Source organism: Perognathus longimembris, unplaced genomic scaffold (assembly GCF_023159225.1).
Source record: "Perognathus longimembris pacificus isolate PPM17 unplaced genomic scaffold, ASM2315922v1 HiC_scaffold_2868, whole genome shotgun sequence".
Lineage (NCBI taxonomy): Eukaryota > Metazoa > Chordata > Mammalia > Rodentia > Heteromyidae > Perognathus > Perognathus longimembris.
Window position 1 is genome coordinate 1 of NW_025958012.1, and position 23,792 is coordinate 23,792.

General features: G+C 35.1%; 2 long non-coding RNA genes across 2 annotated transcripts; one reads left to right on the forward strand and one right to left on the reverse strand.

Moving 5' to 3' along the window:
• Nucleotides 1–5,415: 5,415 nt before the first annotated feature.
• On the reverse strand, nucleotides 5,416–12,022 carry LOC125344671. The gene is made up of 4 exons (XR_007209616.1): nucleotides 11,621–12,022; nucleotides 10,755–10,788; nucleotides 7,770–7,835; nucleotides 5,416–6,002 (listed from the first exon to the last, which is right to left on the reverse strand). It is a non-coding gene; the product is annotated as an uncharacterized LOC125344671 (long non-coding RNA).
• Nucleotides 7,692–23,697, forward strand: LOC125344672. The gene is made up of 4 exons (XR_007209617.1): nucleotides 7,692–7,859; nucleotides 7,963–8,216; nucleotides 9,489–9,491; nucleotides 23,651–23,697. It is a non-coding gene; the product is annotated as an uncharacterized LOC125344672 (long non-coding RNA).
• The last annotated feature ends 95 nt before the right edge of the window (nucleotides 23,698–23,792 follow it).

Sequence of the window (23,792 nt, forward strand, 5' to 3'; positions counted from 1 at the left end):
TATCAGCCTTTATAACTCATAAAACCTAGCCCAGCATGGGCAGTCAGATCCCTCAGAAATAAAATGAGTTCAAATCACTTAAAATTATCTTCCTATGTCAAAAAATATTACATAAATCAGCATTTCTAGAGAGAAAAGAAAGCAAGGAACAACGATTTGATCATCATGCTATACTTTTCCCAATCCTAGTGTCATATCATCCTTGTAATTCTGAGCTTGTTTTCCTTCACTGAACTTATCTTCAAAGTTGCTAATAAGACTGATCGATAATACAGCCTGGTAGATGGTAGGGGTAGTAGACCACAGTTGCAGTATCAAACTGTTTTAAGGGGCTGGGAATGTGGCTTAGCATAGAGTGCTTGCCTAGTATGCATGAAGCTCTGGGTTCGATTCCTCAGTACCACATATATAGAAAAAGCCAGAGGGGACGCTGTGGCTCAAGTGGCAGAGTGCTAGCCTTGAGCAAGAAGAAGCCAGGGACAGTGCTCAGGCCCTGAGTCCAAGGCTCAGGACTGGCAAAAATAGAAAATGTCTTAAGATTTGTCTGAATGCTTTTGGTAGCCAACCCAGGCTGTTGTTTTGCATATTTGTCAAGGCTACAGAGGTTTCTTCTTTATATTTCATTGTTTCTCTTTTAAGAAAGAAATTGAAATCATCTTTCAATTTCATAAACAGTAACTAAATGTTCAATATATTAGAAGTACCATTTTATTTTTCCCAACAGATAAATTGCTAGTCTTTCATTTTCAATGCCTTTACTTCTCTATAAAAACACAGTAAAGGGGCTGGGGATATAGTCTAGTGGCAAGAGTGCCTGCCTCGGATACACGAGGCCCTAGGTTCGATTCCCCAGCACCACATATACAGAAAACGGCCAGAAGTGGCGCTGTGGCTCAAGTGGCAGAGTGCTAGCCTTGAGCGGGAAGAAGCCAGGGACAGTGCTCAGGCCCTGAGTCCAAGGCCCAGGACTGACCAAAAAAAAAAAAAAAAACAACACAGTAAAGTATATAGGACTATATATAGTAACAATATATTAATAATCAATTATAAAGATATTAAGCAAAGAGACTAATGAAAACATAAATTTATTTGGATAAATCAATCAGTTCAATCATTTATGTATATTCATATGCATGGATGTTCGAAGTGTTTTAAGACAGTTGTTTGGTGAACTAGGTCCTATGCCGTGATAATAACTCAAAGCAAATTAAAGGTAAGTTCCTTATTATCTGGAATTTTGTTATGTTAATAAACAAATTCTAAGCATGGTTGTATTTTATCACTGGTTCTTCATTAAAATGATTTATTTGTATTTTTATCTTTCGACTACACCCTAATTCTTCTCCGTTTGATCTTTAGAACATTTTCTATTTAAAATTAGTTTCATGGCTTGTGTGAGGGCTTATGCCCATAAGTCAGCTATCTACAAGGGAATTATGAGTCATGGTTTCAGACCAGCCTAAACTAACAGATGGTGAAATCCAACCTTAACAAATGTTCTGTATGTGACTGTACATTTCTGATTCCAGCTATACAAGAGGCTAAAGGTAGGAAGATCACAGTCTGGTGTTCACCTATTAAAAACAATGAATAACTACCTTAAAAATCCCTACAGTCAAGAAGGGGCTGTGCCTTCGCTCCTGTGTGGAGTGTCTTCATACTTGGTCTTCTGAGTTCCCATCCCCAAACCCTCACAAGCAAGAAAGCATGCTTCCAATGATAAGAATGGTGTAGCCAGGAACTGAGTTCATGCCTACACTCTTAGCTATTCAGAAAGCTCGGATTCAGAAGACAGTGATTCTAAGATCATGGGGGCAGAAAAGTCTGCACACCCCATCTTTATTATAGCCTTTATAAAAGGGCTGAATGCTTGACTCATGTGACAGACTACAAGCAAGAAAGCAAAGTTGTTCAAACCCTACAAATAACAAACTTAAAAAACAAACACAACGACTAGATAGTCTAAGCAATGATATAAATCAATTAGTTTTAGACATGTGGTTAATTTGCTATTTTGTCACTGGATTATAAGATGCGATGAAATTACGAAATCATAGAACAGAACTTAAGAGATAATTTACCTTTTTTCTTCTTCTGGTGCTTCAATTTGAGCAAATGTTACCTGTATTTAAGATAAAATTAAACATAAGTATATCAAGTACTCATAAAATATTAATAAAAAATTTAGATGGGCTGGGGATATAGCCTAGTGGCAAGAGTGCCTGCCTCGGATACACGAGGCCCTAGGTTCGATTCGCCAGCACCACATATACAGAAAACGGCCAGAAGCGGCGCTGTGGCTCAAGTGGCAGAGTGCTAGCCTTGAGCGGGAAGAAGCCAGGGACAGTGCTCAGGCCCTGAGTCCAAGGCCCAGGACTGGCCAAAAAAAAAAAATTAGAAAACATTCTAAATAGTCTTTACAATATGACAATCATAAAAATAAGCAACTTCCCACGCTATCACTGTATCTCATCTGAATACACTGGATACTGTATACACTGGTATTAGGACTAGGGAAGGAAAAGAGAATATCAAAATTGAGAGATAAAGGATAAAAAGACAAACGACTCCAAAAGCAATACTTACAAAACCATTTGGTGTAAACCAACTGCACAACTCATGAGGGGAGAGGGGAGGGGGAGAGGGGGAGGGGGAAAGGGAGAAGTTTGGGACAAGGCAACACATTGTACAAGAAATGTACCCACTGCCTTACGTATGAAACTGTCACCCCTCTGTACATCACTTTGACAATAAATAATTATTTAAAAAAGAATAAGCAACTTACGATCTAAGAAGCTATGACATTAAAATAAATGCGATAAAAATAGATTGCAAAATTATAATTCATATACCTCATTTATGAACACAGTAGTTTATTCTTTTAGAAAACAAAAAGCATTTTAAAGTGAACTATTATTTATCTAATTCCTTTAAATATTCTTTTTGAAGAGATTATATTTCTTGTGTATAATTTCCATTAGTGTTTTTAAACTTTATTACAATTTTAAATGCATATTTAGAATGTATCCTAAAATACATTTATTGAGCTATATGATAAAAAAAAAATGTTGGAAGTGGCCCTGTGTCTCAAGTGGTAGAGAGCTAGCCTTGAACTGAAGAGCTCAGGGACAGCACCCAGCCCAAGAGTCCAAACCCACCAAAAAAAAAAAAGTTATGATACCTCTGACCTTAAAATTATAGTTTATAGTAATCGTTTTCTCTTCTGGATAGTAACAGATACTTGTTTGTCTATGGTACAAATGTTGATTCTTAGTTTTACACTCATCCTGAAATTGAACTCTATTTCTTTTATGCAGACATAAACTGGCTTGAATTTACTCACCTACAATAAAGATTTCTGGATATTCTCCAGACTAATAGTTTTCCCTTAGGTACATTGCTAGCCTGCAATTCAAAGTTCTCTTCTGCGGCTGTTAGCAACAGAATGTGGTATGTGCACCATTTTCAGCCTAGTAAATGAAAATTGTTCAATTCTTCTTTATATTATTTTCTAACAGCACTACGAGTAGTCTCCTGGTGGCACAGTAGTTCACGTGTATGAGAGCAAATATCTCATATGCCAGAGCGACTTCATGACTTTCTGTCCCTATTTTGAACTTCCTTAAACTATTAGCATGAAGAAAGGAACAGTTATCTCACAAATGTGTACCGTGTGTCTCAGCTATGTGCTAATGTGACACAGTCTATGGAGACAAATTTAACCCAGAACTAAAAGTGAAATAATATATCCTTACTCAGCATACACAAAAGCTGATTTCAAATAGCTCATTTTACCTTCACTATATTCTTGTGAATAATTATAATTCAATACTAATTAAGAGTTTGTAAATGATTTTGTTTAGTTACTAACAAAAATAATTTCCCCTTCCTTCTATTTTAGTTCTTTGAAATGAAAACCTTAAAATGAACTATTTTCCTAAAACATCCAGATAAACATGGCAGATCTTTTGCATCCTGTAATAGAAATCTAACTATTTTTCTATTATTCCTTTTAGATTTCTATGTCTAGTTGCACTGCATGATAATCTGGCAAGTGGTAAAGGCCAGATATAAGAGCTCAAAAACATATTAATAATAAGATGACCTCCATAGCCAGATAAGATTACTATAACAAACGGGAGTGTTATGGTAGAAAGGAAGACATGAAACAACGTTACATTTATCATGTACACAAGTCTTTTAAACTAGAGGTTGATAAAATAGAATCATCCATCTACCTTACTAAGATGCAATTCTTTTATTGAAAAAATGTAGATCTACATGTTCGTCCTCCTTAGCCTAAAATCTTTCAGTGCTCCTTCATTTTATGAATATTGGAGGACAAACAACTTTAGCACAAAATTCAAAAAGCCTTTATAAACTCCTACAAATCTACCTGTGCTTCACAGCCTAGGAAAGTGGTTCCCAGCAACACATCCAGTGTGGTCTTGCTTGCCCTTGAAGATGTGAAAAACATGCAGCCACCAGGCCACACAAAAACCCCAAATTATTTGGTACTCAATGAGACAACTCTTGGTACGGCTCTTGTCAGTTTGCTGCTGTCTGTCTGCCTATTGCGATAAGTTTGTGTGGCTTGAAAATGATGTTATAAATATATATCCCAGTGGCCTTTCAAACAAAAGGTTTCTCCATCTCTGAACAGGACAAAAGTAATGAGATGTCATTTCTTTGTGTGTGTGTGTGTCAGTTGTGAGGCTTGTACTCGGGGCCTGGGTGCTGTTTCTGAGCCTCTCTGTGCTCAAGGCTAGTGCTCTAACACTTGAACCACAGCACCACTTCTGGCTTTTTCTGAGTAGTTTATTGGACATAAGAGTCTCAAATACTTTTCTGCAGGGCTGGCTTTGAACCAGGATCTTCAGATCTCAGCCAACTGAGTAGCTAGGATTACAGGCCACCTGTGCCCAGCGATGAGATGTCATCTCCAAGACTGGTCGTCTCCCTCTCTAGTCTCTCACGCTCACTCTGCCCTTGCTTCTAAATTGATGTTCATTCATTTCAGCTTCTTGTCTTTAAGAAAGTACATGTCACAATTTGTTTTCTGTGACATCTGTCTAGCAGAACTATAGGTATCGGCATACATTTATGTCTTTATGCCCATACTAACTCTCAATTTTTATGTACTACTTGGAGGAAGCTAGGGAAAGTCATTGGTTTAATTGATACTTCAATGGGTACTGGTATCACTAATATGTTCCATGGATTTAGAAAAGCAAAATGTAGCAAGAACATAGAGCTATCTATGAAGTGCATACCTGCGTGTGTGTAATGTTACACATACTTTTGGCCTAGAAACAAATTAAACAAAGGGCTTGAATTTGGGGAAATTATTAAATTTCAAAAGCCTAAACATACCTGCAGAAAACCTTTGATAAAAAAAAAACAGAAGCTTCTGAAACTACTGCACAAAAAATAAATAACTAAAATATTTTAAGTATTTTTCCACATGGTTTTCCATTCATATTTAATTTTGTCCAGCATATTTTTTAGTCTTTGAAATCCTAACTTTTCTAGATTTCAAATCATAGGTATTAAAATCATCATTTAAAACTAATATATGAGGCTGGGCTCTGGTGGCTCATGCCTGTCATCCTAGCCACTTGAAAGACAGAGATCCAAGGACTGAAGGTGAAAGACAGCCCAAGCAGAAAAGACCATGTGACCCTTACATCCAACTAACCAGCAAGAAGCCGGAAGTGGCAGTGTGTGAGTAAAATAAGAAGCAATTAGGTGTTGTAGCACAAACTCTTCTCTATGCTGGTTAACTGCATCTTTTATTGTTCGAAGATGCGATCATTTGCCATTTGTCCAAGCGAGGGTTTAATGAATGCTGCCTTTGAGTCTCTCCTAAATGAGGTGTCACCTCTAAGTTGTCTCTTACTGGCCCCCATTCCCACCGATACCTTGCTCTTTGATTCACTCCGAAGAGATTCCATCTGAAACTTTAGAGCCCACTTAAGCTCTCTCTTGTTCTTCTCAGATTCCTATTTTTAAGAAAACAGTGTCAATCGTTTCTAGTGACATCTTATTTTCAATAGTACAACCTTCAGAAATCTGGATGCATTTATTCCCATATTTCCTCTCAACTTTCATTTGCTAATTTGAGGGAGCTAAGGAAAGTCATTGGTATAATTAACAGCTTCAGCATTTAACATTAGACGTTGTGCTAAAATAATTCATTTTAGAACTCTTTAACATTTGGATTTTAGTGGATGCAATGAATAGCACTACTAGAAATGATTACAAATAGAAAAAAAATTATATCTACAATATCAAAAATGAAAAAAATGTGAAGCGTAAATAATTCTACAGTAGCTCATGCCTGTAATCCTAGCTACTCAGGAGGCTGAGATCTGAAGTTCATGGTTCAAAGCCAGCCAAAGCAGGAAAGTCCATGAGACTCTTATCTCCAATTAACTACCAGAAAATCAGAAGTGGCTCAAGTGAATGAGCACTAGCCTTGAGCTGAAGAGTTCAGGGACAGCACCTAAGCCCTGAGTTCAAGCCCCACAACCGACCAAAAAGAAAAGATAGATAGATAGATAGATAGATAGATAGATAGATAGATAGATAGATAGATAGATAGAAGAAAGCAAACATGATAACCAAATTCAGAAATATCAGTATTAACATTTTATTTTGACCTCTTTAATTATTTGTAAATTATAGCTAATGTATATTTTTAAAATTTTTATCTATACTAAACCATGCAATACATACATAAGTTATTTTTATTAAATATCACATTGATACGTTTCTATGACAAACATAAACACCTGCCAGAATACGTAGCAGACTTATGTTTACTAATATGTTGGAATTTACCTAGAAAACTCCTTATACATGGAGACTAAGGCCATTTCAAAAGTTTTACTAGTCAAATGTCACATTGTATATATTAGTAACACATGTATTTTTTTGTTCTTTGTAATAATGCATTGTTTAATTGAATAAACCAGTCTTACTTATTTTTGTCTGATTATCAGATTCCTTTCTCCCTATAAGAATTTTGATATTCTCAGAACTAATTTTTTTATGCAAACCATTTTTACATCAATTTGAAACTATGGTAAGTTGAAATACTGTCGATATTCAGACTTGGAACCATCTATAATGCATTATTTCTTTATTCATAAAAAATTCTGATTTTCTGTTAAATGTGCTAAATTCTCTTTTGTATTGTTTTCTGAATTAAACAATTGAATAATCATTCATAAATGATAGATGTTTTAGAACAGAGTAAAATGTAGTCATGACTACATATACTCTATTACTACATGTCATATTTTAAGCTGTATCACTAATAGCTTTAGTAATCAATCTTATATTCTTTAGAACACATAAATTATATAGCATGAAAATAGTTATACTTTTGAGACCATATGAATAGCTTTATAACTATTTCAGTTTTTCTTTGTTTAGGTAATAATTGAAAAAAAGCAATAATAGCTAATCTCCTCATTGAACTCATCTTAATTGGGTGCTTTAGATTTTACTTTAAATTATATTGTCTATCCTTTGAAATAGAATACATTATTTAAATATGAAAACTCACTTTGAATTCAATTTGAATTACTCTATGTCAATGAATATTCCATTTTATTGCTATAAGAGTTTCAGTAAAGTAAAAATACTTTAAAACTCACAATGCATAATAAATATACAAATCCCTTTATATAACTAAATTGATTACTAAAACATGCATATTTTATCCATTTATAAGATCATTTAAGAAATATGGTATATTTTACCAATAAAGCACTTTGCAGTTGCTCCTTAAGGTTATTGTTCTCCTCTTTCAGAACATCTGCTTCTTTCTAGAAAGTAACAAAAGGTAGGAGGTATTTGGTTTGGTGTTTTTTTTTTCCAAATTTTTATTATCAAACTGATGTACAGAGAGGTTACAGTTTCATACGTTAGGCATTGGATACATTTCTTGTACAGTTGGTATTTGGTTTGAGTTACTTTAAATTTTACTTTGATTATTGTCCAAAATCTGTAAGTCGTCAAGATGATGATTTGAACATGAATATTTACTTGTGTACTCCTCAATTGAAATGGTGGATATTGGTTGAAATTACAGCTTCCTGCTGCTTTGCCAAATGTAAATAAGTCTCCAATCCTACTCAGTGCAATAAAGAATACTGATAACATTCATCTTAGTTAACCTACTACTGGTTTATTTCTCCACACTTCCTGTTATAACTGAACAATGAATTTTCTGAAATAGATGTTATTCCATGTCTGAGTTATATTTTTACTTTTATATTGATATCCATGCTGTTTTCTAACTCCATATTCATAGTTACTACAAGATACTTGTCTTTTATGTCTAGTATGTCAAAAATAATTGAGACCAGTATGTTTCCAAAGGGAGATAACATATTTCAGCATACAAATATTTCAGTAGCCTTAAAGTTGGAAATACAATCCCATGCATATTGCAATACATTATAATACATAAGATACAAGAAAGTTATACCATGGATTCTACAGAATGTAACTACTATTGCTGTTTACATTTTCATTATAGGTTTCACAGCTGGGAGAAAAGTAAATCATTTTAACAAAAAATATCTTTAAAAATTGTAGCATTGTGCTTAGAAAAATAAAAAAAGTTACAGGCACTTTAGAATAATGGGTCTTGAAAAAATTAGCAAATGGAAAAATAGTATTTGAGTTTGTATTTTAACTATTTTAGCCCCATCAATAAAAAGAAAAGTTCTTTGGACTATCTTTTGCAATCAGGGTATACTTTATAATTCAGTAAGCATGACTCATTTATTCCATACTTCTAAGTTCTCTGTTCTAAAGATAGAATTATAATAATAAGGATAGACCAATCAACTAGGATAGACCAATAGGTGTACATGCTTAAACATATGGGGGACCAAAATAAATATTTACATTTTCTAAAATTTTATATCACAAAATTTTTCTTTATTATGTCCAGAGGATAAACCTTCAGATGCTAACTCAATGCTTACATTGAATTGATACACTTCATTTAGATTACGTAAAATCTGAAAATTATATTAAATAGGAAACTATATTAGCCAAGATGGCAAATCAAGGCCGTCTTGGCGCTTTTCCAATACCAGCCATGACAGCTTTGGCAACTGACTCTAGATGATCATGAGACTGATTAGAAATGCACCAAGTTCCCAGCCTGAGGACGGAAATAATTCAGGAATAAGTAAACAGAAGTGCGTGCTTAGATTTATTTGCAGCAAAAAGTAAAACTACATCCCTGTGGAAGTGCATGAGATTTCAGCATGACCAAACAGTTTTGTCCACTGAGGTGTAGTACTTACCTAAAATTGCAATTTCCAGTTTCTGCCAGTTTGAAATTCAAATAGCAAGATATATCTTCGTAGTGAGTGACTAATGTGCTAAAATTCAGTATTGGATAAAGATTTGGAGACACCTAGAGATTCAGTGCTGCTTCACAGGAGAAATTCAGGAAGCAGGCAGTGCGGACACCTAAGACCTGGGAACCACCTGCTTGTCCCCCTCCATGAGTCCAACAAGAAAGATGCGGAGGGCGTACCGGAGCCCAGGGCTCTAGTTGATGGCTGAGGGTGCATGGACAAAGAGCCAAGCACTGCATTCCTACCCTAGAGAGCTGGCCAGGCCACAGTGGCAGGGAAGAGCTCAGCTTGCAGCTGAGCTTCAAGTCAACAGGAACATGGATTGAAGGCGTGCACCCCAGTTCAGAGACCTGCCTAAGTTATAGCAGTGAGCAAAAGACTTGCTTTCCAGGAGGGCTTCCAGAAAGTAAGGAGAGGTGCTGAACATCTAGATACTAAATGGAAGATGGTAGAAGAAATCAAGGAAACACAATACCTTCTAAAAACAACAACCATTCGATAAAAGAAAGAAAGCTAATATCACAGAATGGACTCATAGATCTGCTAATAAAAATACTTGATGAAAAGAGAAATTATCCACAAGATATTTCATGAATGCAATGGTTGAAATCAAAGACGAATGAACAAATGCATGGAGAACACAAAAGAAAAAATAAATTAATTCCAAGAGATTGCAAAAGAGTTCAATGGATGGAACTAGGGAAGTGAAGGTGAACATCAAAATGGAGAGACAAAGGGTAAAAGGCGAACCAATTCCAAGAGATGGAAACAGGAAGATTTTATTGTTGTTATGTTTAATGTACTAGGTGAATTTCCTTTGGCATGCCCCCTGTGGTCATTTTATATGATTTTGGTACACTGAATATTGCATATATGTTTATCTGAACAAGGGAAGGGAAAGAAAAATGAGGAAGGGTGTAACAAATAAGACAAGAAATGTACTCATTACCTTTTTATGTAACTGTACCCCCTCTGTACATCATCTTGTCAATAAAATTTAATTTAAAAAAAAGGCAAACCAATGCAACAGAAATACTTACAAGACAATATGCTGTAAACCAACTGTACAACTCAGGGGGGAAGGGAATTTCAGAGGAGGGTGGGTTGGAGAAAAATGAGGGAGGAGGTAACAAGTTTGATAAGAAATGGATTCACTGCCTTACATATAAAACTGTAACCGCTGCATACACCATTTTGACAATAAATAAATGTTTCTGTGTAGAACTGCAGCAGTGATTCTCATTAATGTGTGCAATTCATACATATTAAAAACTATAGCTGTAAGAAAGGGAAGGAGAGAGGAAAAGGAAGGGATGAGGATTAGATAGTAAAAGAGAAAAGAGAGAGACTCAAAGTATATTTTACTTGAAGTTGAAGAAATTCTTCTGGAGATATCTTCCTGTAAGTAAAAATATTTAAAGTGTATTATGATATTTAAAATTTTAATTTAAACTGTTATGAATAAATTAAACTTTTGAAGAAATTATTTAAAGTCTATTCATTCTGTATTATTATTAAATAACAGACAACTGCATACTTTTTCACAAGATAAGCTTTCATTGGAATGATGAAAATATAAATTGACTGAGATTTTTAAACTATAATATTCACCTTTCTTTCTGAACATGCTTCTTTAAGTCAAAGATCAAATCATATATTCAATTAATTTCTTTCTAGAAATTATATTAACATATAAAGATTGAATTAATAGCTTCCTTATGCAGCCGTATTTTATATTAAAATTTAGTTAGGTGAATTCAAACTGCAAAACGTATTTATAAAACTAATGTCAGTAATCAATAAAACCATTTTAAAATACAAAAATAAAAATACTGATTTTATAAAGACAATTATAATTAAAACTAGAGTAAAAACTTTTTCCGGATATTTGACTTGGAGAACTCTTAGGTCACAGAATATTTACTAACTGATTGAGGAACTAAAGAAAATCCTTTATCAAAGTATTATTCAAAGACTTATTTCAACTTACCTAATCAAATGCCTATTGCTGCTAACTCTTCTCTAATATTTTATCCTCTTGAGCTTTTTCCCATAATTATACCCCATTTTCTTATAAAAGTAAGTATTTTACAATTTTACAATGTTTATACAATGTTTTACAATGTTTATAAAACTTCTAATGAGGTAAGTTTGCATAACCATATGTTCATCTTAAAAATGCAATCATGAGTCATCAAGGAAAAACATTATCCTGCATATTTATATCTTACCATTTTGGGGCCTGGGGTTTTTTTGTTCCTGTTTTCTTCTCACTTTTCTTTGCTTGGACATTCTTGTTTGCCTTTTTTTTCTGTATAATGTTACATTTTCCAGAAATAAATGGTTAATGTTATAAGTTAGAGTAAAATATATGATAATATACATTGCTAAGATTTCCATACTTTACTTGGAAAATTACTCTGGCATCTCAAAAAAAATTATCTGCCTAGGAGCAAAACAAATGACACAGACTGAATGTTTCCTAACTGCAATATTGAATGTAAATTTTACGTAAGTTAATGTGCTCTAAATAATAACATTTCTGTAACAGATGACAGCCACTTCTCTGCAATGGGTGAAATTGCTTCCTGAAATTCAGATCGGTGTGCCAACACATCAAAGAAAGCCTGCAGAATGCATGAGGGGAAGGGGTTAAGCGCACAGCATAGCCTCCTCCATACATTTCATAGAGCAGAAAAACCAATGCGCAGCTCTACCTAGTTAGATGATTTCTGATATGCAGGTTGCCCGCTCCTTCTCCATTCCGTGGGAGGTGGTGCATGGCCATTCCGAGTTGGTGGAGCCATTTGTCTGGTTAATTCCCATCATGAACGAAGGAGACTCTGGCATGCTAACTAGGTACGCGACCCCCAACTTCTTAGGGGGACCAGTGGCAGTTTGGCCACCCGAGATTGAACAATAACCAGTCCGTGGGCGCCCGTAACCCGTTGAACCCCATTTATGATGGGGATGAGCTATTGCAATTATTCCCCGTGAAGGAGGAATTCCCAGTAAGGGCGGGTTATAAACTTGCCTGGATTAAGCCCCTGCCTTTGTCCACACCGCCCATCAGCTACTACCAATTGGACACACAATGCAAAATACTCTGTTTGAGACAGGATCTGTCTGTGTAGCTACATCTGATCTCACACATGGAATCATTTTGCCTCTGCTTATTAGATGCTGGTAATACATCACTGTGTCTACCTAACTAATTGTGATTATTTTCTACTGGAAAGTAGAATTCACGAATTGAAGACAGATTAGATATTAGATACTATACAGACATAAGAAACAATTACCCTGAACAAATCCAAGAAACAAAAAAGGAGTTTGCAGACACTTCAAGACGCAATCAGAAGACCTAATTTTAAGACTGATGGGTATTGAGGAAGGAGATAGGAAAGGGATCAGGAACATATTTAACAGAATTCTAGCAGACAACTTTCCAACCATCCAAAGTGATAGGCGCATTAAAATAGAAGCCCTTAGAACTCCAAACAGGACAGAGCAGAATACAACATCCCACTGCCAAATTATAATCCACAGATAATCAATAGAGACCAAAGAAAGGATCCTTAAAGATGTCAGAAAACAGAAAACCAGAAAACCAGTCAGAATAACTACAGGTTTCTCAGCCAAAACCATAAAAGCAAGAATAGCCTAGAATGATGGATGCCAGGCCTTAAAGACAACTACCAACCAAGAATATTGTATCCAACAAACTCTCCTTCATAACTGAGGGAAAAATTAAAACATGGTTTCTCTTCACCAAACTAGCACTGAGGATACTTAATGATATCATACATATAGGAAACCACAAGAACTCTGTAGTAGCAGAGAAAAGCCCCATACCAAAGAATAGGATAAATACAATAAGAAAAAATGAGGGAGACCATAAGTGGATAACATGGTTGGAATTACCAAACACTACTCAGTTCTAAATCTCAATAATAATGAAATTAAGTCTGTGATTAGACAACATAGATGGACCAGTTTGATCAACAAGGAAGACCCATCCATCTGCTTTCTTTAAGAGTCACATCGTGCCCACAAAAACAAAAATATTCTGAATTTAATAGGCTGAAATAAAATCTATCAAGCGCATGGCCCCCATAAAACAAGCCAGAGTATTAATACCAACATTAAATAAAATAGTCTTCAAAGTAAAATCAATTAGGAGAGACAAAGAAAGAAATCACATATACTGATAAACGGATCTGTCGTCAGGGAGTATGTATCAATTCTAAATACCTCTATACTAAATGCTGGTGCACCCAACTTGATCAAACAAATACCACTCAACCTAAAACACACATAGGTCCAAACATATTGATTGTTGAGTGCCAGGGTCTCTAGCCCCCTCCCCCCTCCCCACCCCCCACCCCCCACCCCCCACCCCCCACCCCCCACCCCCCACCGACCCATGGGAGAGACGGGGAAGGCATGCCCCAACCGGATGAGCCAAGAAAGGAAAAGGGTTGGCAGGCCGCCCGCACCCAGCCCTCCCTCACCAGAGGACAATCAGACGCCCTGGGAGTCAAGTTGGCACAAGATCTCATTAATTAGGGAAGTGCGTGCCACTAATATAAGGCACAGGAGCCAATCAGGTCTAAGATCAGCAGGAAGGGGAAGGATGAGCTGTCCATCAAGCGCAGAACGGGGGGTCACCGCCCACAGAACCGCCTCCAGGTTAGAACCAAAGACACTTGTAGCAGCTGAGCATTGTTGTTAGGCGCCGCCATCTTAGCCACACGTGGCCCCAAGACTGAGAAATAGGCAGGCCAGCTAATAGACTTCCATGTGTGCCCCACAGATGAGGACATTAATACATCACTGTCACCTCTGGATAGATCATCCCAGCAAAAACTCAACAGACAAACCTCAGAACAAAATAATTGCATTGCCAACCATGCTTAAGAGACACCTACAGAATAGTTCACCCAGCAGCATCAGAATAAAAAGTCTCCGCAGCTCATGGAACACTCTCCAAAGTAGATCATACTTTAGATCACAAAACAAATCTCTGCAAAATCAGAAAAACTGAACTTGTTCCCCACATTTTGTTAGATTAAAACAGAATAAAATTAGAGCTCAATACCAAAAAGCATCACAGAAAATTCTCTAACTCGTGGAAATTGACCAAGGCATTGCTGAGTCACCAGTGGAGTGGATCACTGAAGAGATCAGAATGGAAATTCAAACATTTATGTAATTTAACAAAACATGAACACAAAATACCATCCCCTCTAGGACACAGCAAAAGCAGTATCAGAAGAAATAGTGTAGATCTGAATGCCCACAACAATAAATTGGAGAAATCTTAAATCAGCAATGTAATGCTGCACTTTAAGCAGAGGAACACGCCAAACCACAAGACAGAAACAAATAATCAAAATTAAATCAGATATAAACAAATTAGAAACTAAACATAGAAAATATTTAAACATATAAAATAAAAGTTTGTTTTTTTAAAAAATTAACAAAATTGACAGAATCTTAGGAAAGCTAACCTAACAATAGATACTCCCAAATAAATAAAATCAGAGATGAAAGCAGGAACATCAAGACAGAAACAATCAAGAGTCAGAATATTATAAGGGAATATTTTGCTTACCTTTATGGTAACAATGGAAGAATTCCTATGAATACTGATATACCAAAACTAAAACAAAATTTAAACCAATTAAATAGACATATAACAAGTAATGAAATATAAAAGACCTCCTATCCAAGAAAAACCTAGGACTAGAGAGATTCATGCCAAGTTCTATAAGGCCTTCAAAGGAGAGCTTACTCCAATACTCTTCTATTTCTTTGATTAAATTGAAAAGAAAAGATCACTATCAAATTAATTCTATGAAGCCAGCATAACTCTTATCCCTAAACCGGATAGGGACTCATCGAAGAAAAAGATCCATCTCTTTGATGGGCATTGATGCGAAAGTTCTCAATAAAATTCTGGCCAGCCAATTCAAGAAAAAACAAAAATTATACACTATGATCAAATAAGATTCATCCCAGGGTTGCAAAGTTGGTTCAATATACACAAGTCAATTAATGTAAGCCAACTCAACAGCAGAAAGGACAGGAACTATATGATCATCTCAGTAGATGCATAACAAGCATTTGAGTTGTTTTTTTTTGTTTTTGGTTTTGGGTTTTGTTTTTTTTTTTTTTTGCCAGTCCTGGGCCTTGGACTCAGGGCCTGAGCACTGTCCCTGGCTTCTTTTTGCTCAAGGCTAGCACTCTGCCACTTGAGCCACAGCACCACTTCTGGCCGTTTTCTATGTATGTGGTGCTGGGGAATCAAACCTAGGGCTTCATGTATGGGAGGCAAGCACTCTTGCCACTAGGCCATATTCCCAGCCCCCATAACAAGCATTTGAAAAGATTCATCGCCCCTATATGATAAGAGCTCTGGACAAACTAGGAATCTGGAACATTCCTCAATATAAGAGAAACTGTATATGACAAACTTAGAGCCAACATTCTGCTAAGTGGCTCAAAGTTAAACCATTTCCTCTAAAATCAGGAATGGGACAAGGATGTCTACTCTTGCGCTCCTCTTCAAAATAACACTGGAATTTCTAGCTAGAGCAATAAGACCAGAAGAAAACATAAAGTGGATCCAAAAAGGGAAAGAAGAATTAAAGTTATTCCTCTGGCAGAGGACATAAGCATGTGTGCAAAGAACCCAGTAGATTGCTCTTCCAAGTTACTGGAGCTGATCCAAAACTTTGCAAAGTAGCAGAGCATAAGATTAACCCACAAAAAATCAGTAGCTTTTCTGTATGCTGACAATAGGAAGAGTGAGACAGATATCAGAAAAAATAACTCCATGTGTAATAGCCTAAAAAATACATAGGGATTGACTTAACCAAAATGTAAATTCTATGATGACAATCTTTAAAAACCTGAAAAAAAAGCAGATTTAAAGCAGATTTAAGGAAATGGAAAGCCTCCTATACTCCTGGATTGGGAAGATTAGCAGCATGAAAATGGTAATAGTGCCCAAAGCTATCTACAAATTCAATGCAATACCCATCAAAACTCCATCACATTCTTCAATGATATACAGGAAGAAATAAAAAAATTCATATAGAATAATAGAAGACCCTGAATAGCAAAACTGAACACTAGGATATGATCATATAAAATGATGCCTATCAAAATAAACTGCAAGAAATAGAAGCACAATTTTTTGTGGTTTTTGTTTAACTTTCTTTCTCTTTCACTTTTTCCCTTTTGTCATGGTTTTTAATTTCTGGACCTTTTGTATGTAAGTTTATCTGATTTGTGGGAGGCAAAAGGAAAACACAGGAATGGTGAGACAAAGTGTGAACTAATGCAGCCAGGGATACTCACTAGACACTATGTTTAAAAAATGAACTATAAAACTTGTGGGGTTTAGGAGAGAGAAAACTGGGAGCAAACAAGAGCAGGAGTGATATTGATTGACTATATTTTGGAACTTTCATTCTCTGAGAAGAAGATATCATCATTTTAGATTTTTGTCATTATTGAGACGTACTGTAAAACATCCTAAATGTTTATTCCTATCCTAGAATAATGTCTGAGATTAAACTATATATCATTTCAGACATTAAGCTTTTCAGATATTAAAACTTTACTAACCTCAGTCTTCAAGGTTTGTAGTTCACTTTGCAGCGTTAATTTCTCCAGTGTTAACTCTTCAAAATTGTGTTCCATATCTTTATATTTCTAAAAGCAAATATTAAGTAATAACGATGGCTAAAAATCTCAATATTGAAGAGATATTTGGATAATACTTAAGAAAATCTCACTAATACGACAGAACAATGAAACATTGGTATTAATTTTAATGAAAGTTGTCTAGTGAAGCTATTACTGGACTTGAATAAGGACAAGAAACTAAAACTGGTAAACAGTAGACCTACTCAGAAGACTATGGACATTGCAAGTTATTTCAAAAGTATTTATTAGTAATCATGCCTAGGAAATTCAAAAGAACATGAAACATTCTAATGTACACATTTGTTGAAGTTTCTTGAAGAAAATATATTAACCATTGGATTTCTATTTAGGATGGTGTTAAATGGCACGAGTTTCTTATGACTCAAGTACAAAGTGGAAGATTATTCAACACTAGAGGGAAAATACTGTCCTAATATCCAATGCATATGAAGAAAATTTCTTAGGATATGCAATAGCCTATCATATGAGAGGTTGGATTGGAATGAATGGGGAGAATAATGAAAATAGTGACATTGATCAAGATGTATTATATTCATAAACTCACTTATTAAATGGGAACTCCTTAACAGAGCCATTTAACTATAATAAAAAACACAATTTTAAAAGTGCAATTTCAACCAGGTGCTGGTGGCTAATGCCTATAATCTTAGCAGCTCAGGAGGCTGAGTTCTGAGGATCTTGGTTCAAAGCCAGCCCAGGAAGGGAAATCTGTGAGACTCTTATCTCCAAATAACCACCAGAAAACCAGAAGTGGCATTGTGTTTCAAAGTGGTAGAGCACTAGACTTGAGAGAAAAAGCTCAGGGACAATGCCCAGGCCCCAAGTTCAAGCCACAGGACTGACAAAAAAAAGTCCAATTTTAAATTGAACTTTTAAATTAAAATATATACTTATATACTTACAGCTTCTAACAACTCTTGGTCCAGTAGAGCACTGAAAAACACACAATGTTTACATGCACACAAATACATTGTAACACACTTATATGTTTTACAGAGTGTTTTAAATAATATAAAAGTTAGAGTACATTTTAAGTACCATGGATGATATGAAATCTTAGCATAGTTTTGAATTGCATTTCCTTTATGGCTGAGAATATGGAACATTTTTCATGTATCTAGTAGCCGTTTACAATTCTTCTTCTGGAAACTATTCACATCATTTACTCACTCATTAAATAGATTGTTAGACTGTTCTGTGGTCATTTAATTTTCTGAGACCTTTGTAGATTATGGCATCAGTGGTCTCTGTGACGAAAAGCTGGTAAGGCTTTTCTCCAATTTTCTGTGTTCTATTGTTACTAGTAATTGCTTATTTTGATTTGCAGAGGTTTTCTCCTTTGATATAAAGCTATTCATCAGTTCTTGCTCTAATTCTCTGGACAATTAATAACTTATTCAGAAATTAATTCTATATGCCGATATGCTCGAGTTTTTTCATTCCATCATAAAAGTTTTAAGTTTTGTATTAATTTTTTGCAACAATTTTGGGTTGATTCTTTTCACAAGAGTTATGTGAGAGCTATGTATCAGTATTTCTAACACCCTTTGTTAGTGACTCTGCTTTTCTCCACTTTTTGTTGTTTTCCCCAGGTTTGGGGTAATTTTTTTACAAAGATCAAGGGCTGTATTCTGTACATTTACTTCTAGGCTAAATGTTATCTTCTTTTCTTTTAGTTTTGGTGACAGTACAGTGCTGTTTTTATCAATATGAATCAAGAGTACAAATTTCACTATGAGAAAAAATAATAGATGAGGTGAATATGACCGAAGTATACTATATGCAAAGTATGAAGCTTCCATGACAAGAATAATCTCACTATGTAAAATAAAATACACAAATAATAAATGAAGAATGAAGATTTATTTTTGAAAAGAATCCATATAAATTTGTATATGTAAGTATCAACAACCAACATTTATGATCATTTTAATATTTCTTTTCTTTTTTGCCAGTCCTAGGCCTTGGACTCAGGGCCTGAGCACTGTCCCTGGCTTCTTTTTGCTCAAGGCTAGCACTCTACCACTTGAGCCACAGCGCCACTTCTGGCCATTTTCTATATATGTGGTGCTGAGGAATCGAACCCAGGGCTTCATGTACATGAGGCAAGCACTCTACCACTAGGCCATATTCTATTTCTTATGTTCTCAAAATATGATAAAACACATACAAAATTCACCATCTTTGACATTATAACCAAAAACCTAGAACTTGCTAATTCCGTTATTTATTAAACTTCAATTCCACACTTCCTAAGCCTTTCACTTCTTGGAAGCCATTGTTAGGTTTTCTGTCTTTATGAATTTTTACTTGGTGCCTAATGTAAAGAAAAGTCATACATTATTTGTCCTTCTGTGACTGGTGTAGGGAACTTACTTTGAGGTCCTCAAATTTTATTTGAAAAAACATGTATCTGAATTTCTTTAACACTAGCCAATAATCCATTGTTCATATATATCAGATATATAACATGATATATTTGAATACACATGATAAATGACATATATGTTTGTGGTATTTATGAATGCATATCACATAATGATGTATCCTGGAGGTATCATGAATATATACATATTATATGTATATGATAATGTGCTTATAATACATAGTCTAATGTATGTGTACATTATTACTGTATATTAATTATTAATGTATTATACATTGTATAATATGTACATATTTTATTTTGATTTTCCATTTACCCATTTGGGGCCACTTGGATTCTTTACACCTTTTACAGTGAAATGAGTATGCAAAAAAAATTTTTGAAGCCCATTTTCAATATTTTTGGTGTAAATATTTACAGAACAGTATCCAGAGTATGTAATATTTGGCTTTTAATTTGGAGAGAACATCATACCATTTCTGAAAAGCAGATAGTTTGTATTCTATTTCACATTCTATATGTTTGTAATTTTAAATTTAAAATTATATGTCACATAAAATATTAAGTATGCTAAGATATAATATATAACAATGTATATATTCATAAATTGTTTTAAGAACATTAAATATTTGGTGGGTACTTTATTTTCTTCATGTCCAATATTTCTACAGTAAGTATATACTAGACGTAATCATTGAAAATATTAATTTTAAAATCTTACCTCTCTAATTTCTTCAGCAGCATCTCATACATGTCAACCATCATCTTCATTCGTTTAGAAGCTGAATGAGCAGGTTCTACCATCAAAATAAATAAGCATAAAGTTGGTAAAATGGCTGAGGCGATAGCTCTGCCCTCATATAGCTCGTTAGAGCTGTGAAAACTAAATAAATATAGAGAGGACAGGAGGGCCACATACTAAAGAACAAACAACTTCTGAGTACACGATTATATGCAAGGCTATACATTATTTGAATCTTCTTAATTCTCAAAATAACTCATAGACAGAGCTATACTTGCCATTTTGAAATGAAGACATTCAGCCTCAGATACGCAATATAAACTTTTAAAAACTATGCAGCTGGAAAGTGACCAATGGGTTAAATTCAAATGTGTAAAAGAATAAAAAAATATAGATAAAGAATGATCATTCTAATAGGGTGAACAGACATCTCAATGTTGGTTTCATTTGCATTTTCTTTATGGCCAGAAATGTTGAATATTTCTTCATGTGTCTATTGGCCATTTTCAATTCTTCTGAGAAGATTCTTTAGTTCCTTAGCCCATTTATTGATTGAGTTGTTGGTTTTCTAACAATTTAATTTTTAAACCCATTTGATTGCCAAAGGTTTTTGGTGTTGTTTTTCATTTAGTGGTGTATTTTATTCAAAAAAACATGCCTAAAATATCTCACTATGAAGTCAATATTAAAATAAGTGATCAGGTATTTTGCATTCTTATATTTGCATAAATCTTTAAAACGTTTTATTGTTATTATAAAGGTGGTGTACAGAGTAGTTAAAGTTACATGTGTGAGGTAAAGAGTACCTTTATAAACGATGAAAGCCCTTCCCTCACTCTCTCTGTTTTCCCTTCTGTTCTTACTGACAAGTTGTATAGTTCATTCACAACATAATGCCCAATGAGTTAGTCCAAACTAAGCTGTCTCCAAAGAAGCAGAGTGTTGAAGGTCCCATTAGGCTTTCACTTCTAGAGAGTCATACCAAGTAAGCTATAGTTATGCAGAGAAAAGGGGAAAAAATTATAAATTGCTGGCATAAGAAGACAGAATTAGGGGGCTGGGGATATGGCCTAGTGGCAAGAGTGCTTGCCTCGTATACATGAGGCCCTGGGTTCAATTCCCCAGCACCACATATACAGAAAATGGCCAGAAGTGGCACTGTGGCTCAAGTGGTAGAGTGCTAGCCTTGAGCAAAAAAAAGCCAGGGACAGTGCTCAGGCCCTGAGTCCAAGCCCCAGGACTGGCCAAAAAAAAAAAAAAAGAAGAAGACAGAATTAGGAAGAGTAAAAGTCTCCCTCCTTGCAGATATCATGCTCCTGTATTAAATTAAAAAAAAAAAAACATAAATTCTTCTCCCAAGTTACTCAAGCTGAACCAAAGCTTTTTCAACATAGCAGGGTATAAAATTAACCCACAAAAATCAGTACCTTTTTCTGTATACCATCTATGAGAAGAGCAAGACTGAAATCAGGAGAGCAACACCATGTGTAATAGCTTAAAACAAAGTATATCTAGGAAATAATTTAACCAAAGATGTGAAGGACTTCTATGATGAAAAATTTTAAAACCTGAAAAGGAAACTAAATTTAAGAAAATGGAAAGCCTCTCATGATCTTGGATTGGAAGGATTAATATTGTGAAAATGCCAATACTGCCCAAAGCTATCTACAAATCCAATGCAATACCCATCAAAATCCCATAATACTTTTCAATGATATAGAGGAAGCAATACAAAAAATTTATAGAATAATAGAAGACCCTAAATAGCAAAACTAAACATTAACAGGAAGAATAGTGCTGGAGCAATGTCAATATCAAATTTCAAACTCTTATTACAAAGCACTGATAATAAAAAAAAAAAGCACAGTTCTGGCACAAGTATAGGCCAAAGGACAAAGGAATAGAATAGAAAACCCAGAAAAGAACCCACAGACCTAAATATTTGATAAGGGAGACAAAAACACTGGATAGGAAAGACAGCCTCTTCAACAACTGGTGCTGGCAGAATTGGCTATACACATGCAGAAAACTGAAGTTATGTCCTTATATATCACCTTGCACCTGAATCAATTCCAAATGAATCAAAGACCTCAATATAAGACCAGACACTGAAAATATTATAGGAAGGGATAGGCAAAATACTCAGGCTCCTAAGTAAAGATTCAAAATCACAACAAATCAAAGAAAGGATGGATAAATGGAATTGCATCAAACTGAAGAGTTTCTGCATGGCAAAGGATATAGATAACATAGAAAGAACACAGAATGGAAACAATTGCTAGCTATGCATAAGACAAGGGCCTCATATCTAAAAATTCTTAGAACTCAAAAAATTAACCACCTCTTAAAACAAATCCTCAAATAAACAACCCCATTAATAAGTGGGCTAAAGACTTGAAGAGAGACTCCTCAAAGGAAGAAGCAAGAATGGCTTATAAACAGATGAAGACATGTTCAATAGCTCTAGCCTTAAAAGAAATGAAAATCAAAACAAAATTGAGATTCTACTTCACCCCAGATAGGAGGGACATTATAGAAAACTAACAATAAGAACTGCTGGTAGTGATAAAGGGAACTCTATTATACTGATGGTGGGAATGTAAACTTGTTCAACTACTCCAGAAAGCAGTATGGAGGTTCCTCAAAAGACTAAACGTAGACCTCCCTTATGACCTAACAATCTCCTGGACATTTACCCAAATGATCACAAACAAGGCCCCACTAAAGCTACCAGCACAACCATGTTCAATGCAGCATTATTTACCATAGCTAAGATATGAAAACAACCCAGATGCCACTCAGTACACGAATGGACCAAGAAATTGTGGTATATGTACACAATGCAATTCTATGTGTCTATCAGAAAGAATGACACTGCCCCATTAATAAGGAAATGGAAAGTCTTGGGGGAAAAAATCAGATTAAGTGAAGTAAGCCAGACCCAAAGAGGTATAGGGTCCATGGTTTTCCTCACTGGTAATACTTAGCATTTATCTAGGATAGTCCTAGCAGAAGATCACAGTAGCTCAATAGCTATGCATATATATGATCATATAAGATGATGCTAAGTGAAATGAACTCCAAGATATGGAAATTAGGTTTTTCATTGTTTTTGTTTTTTTCAATGTACTATGTGAAATTATTTCCTTTTCCTTTTCTTTATCTTTCCTATGGTTTATCCCCTGTTGTCACCATATTTGATTTTGGTGCCCTGGGTATTGTACATAAGTTTATCTGAATTAGGGAAGGAAAGGAGAACATCAAAATGATGAGACACTGATAAACCAATGCAACAGTGATACTCACAAGACAATATGTTAGAAATAAACTGTACAACTTGGGGGGTCTGGAGGAATGGAAAAGTGGGAGAAAAATGAGGGAGGAGGTAACAAGTTGGACAAGAAATATACTCACTACCTTACACATGTCACTGTAACCCCTCTGTACATCACCTTGACAATAAATTTTAAATAAGTAAGAAAATAACAAGCACACACACACACAGAGAGAGAGAGAGAGAGAGAGAGAGAGAGAG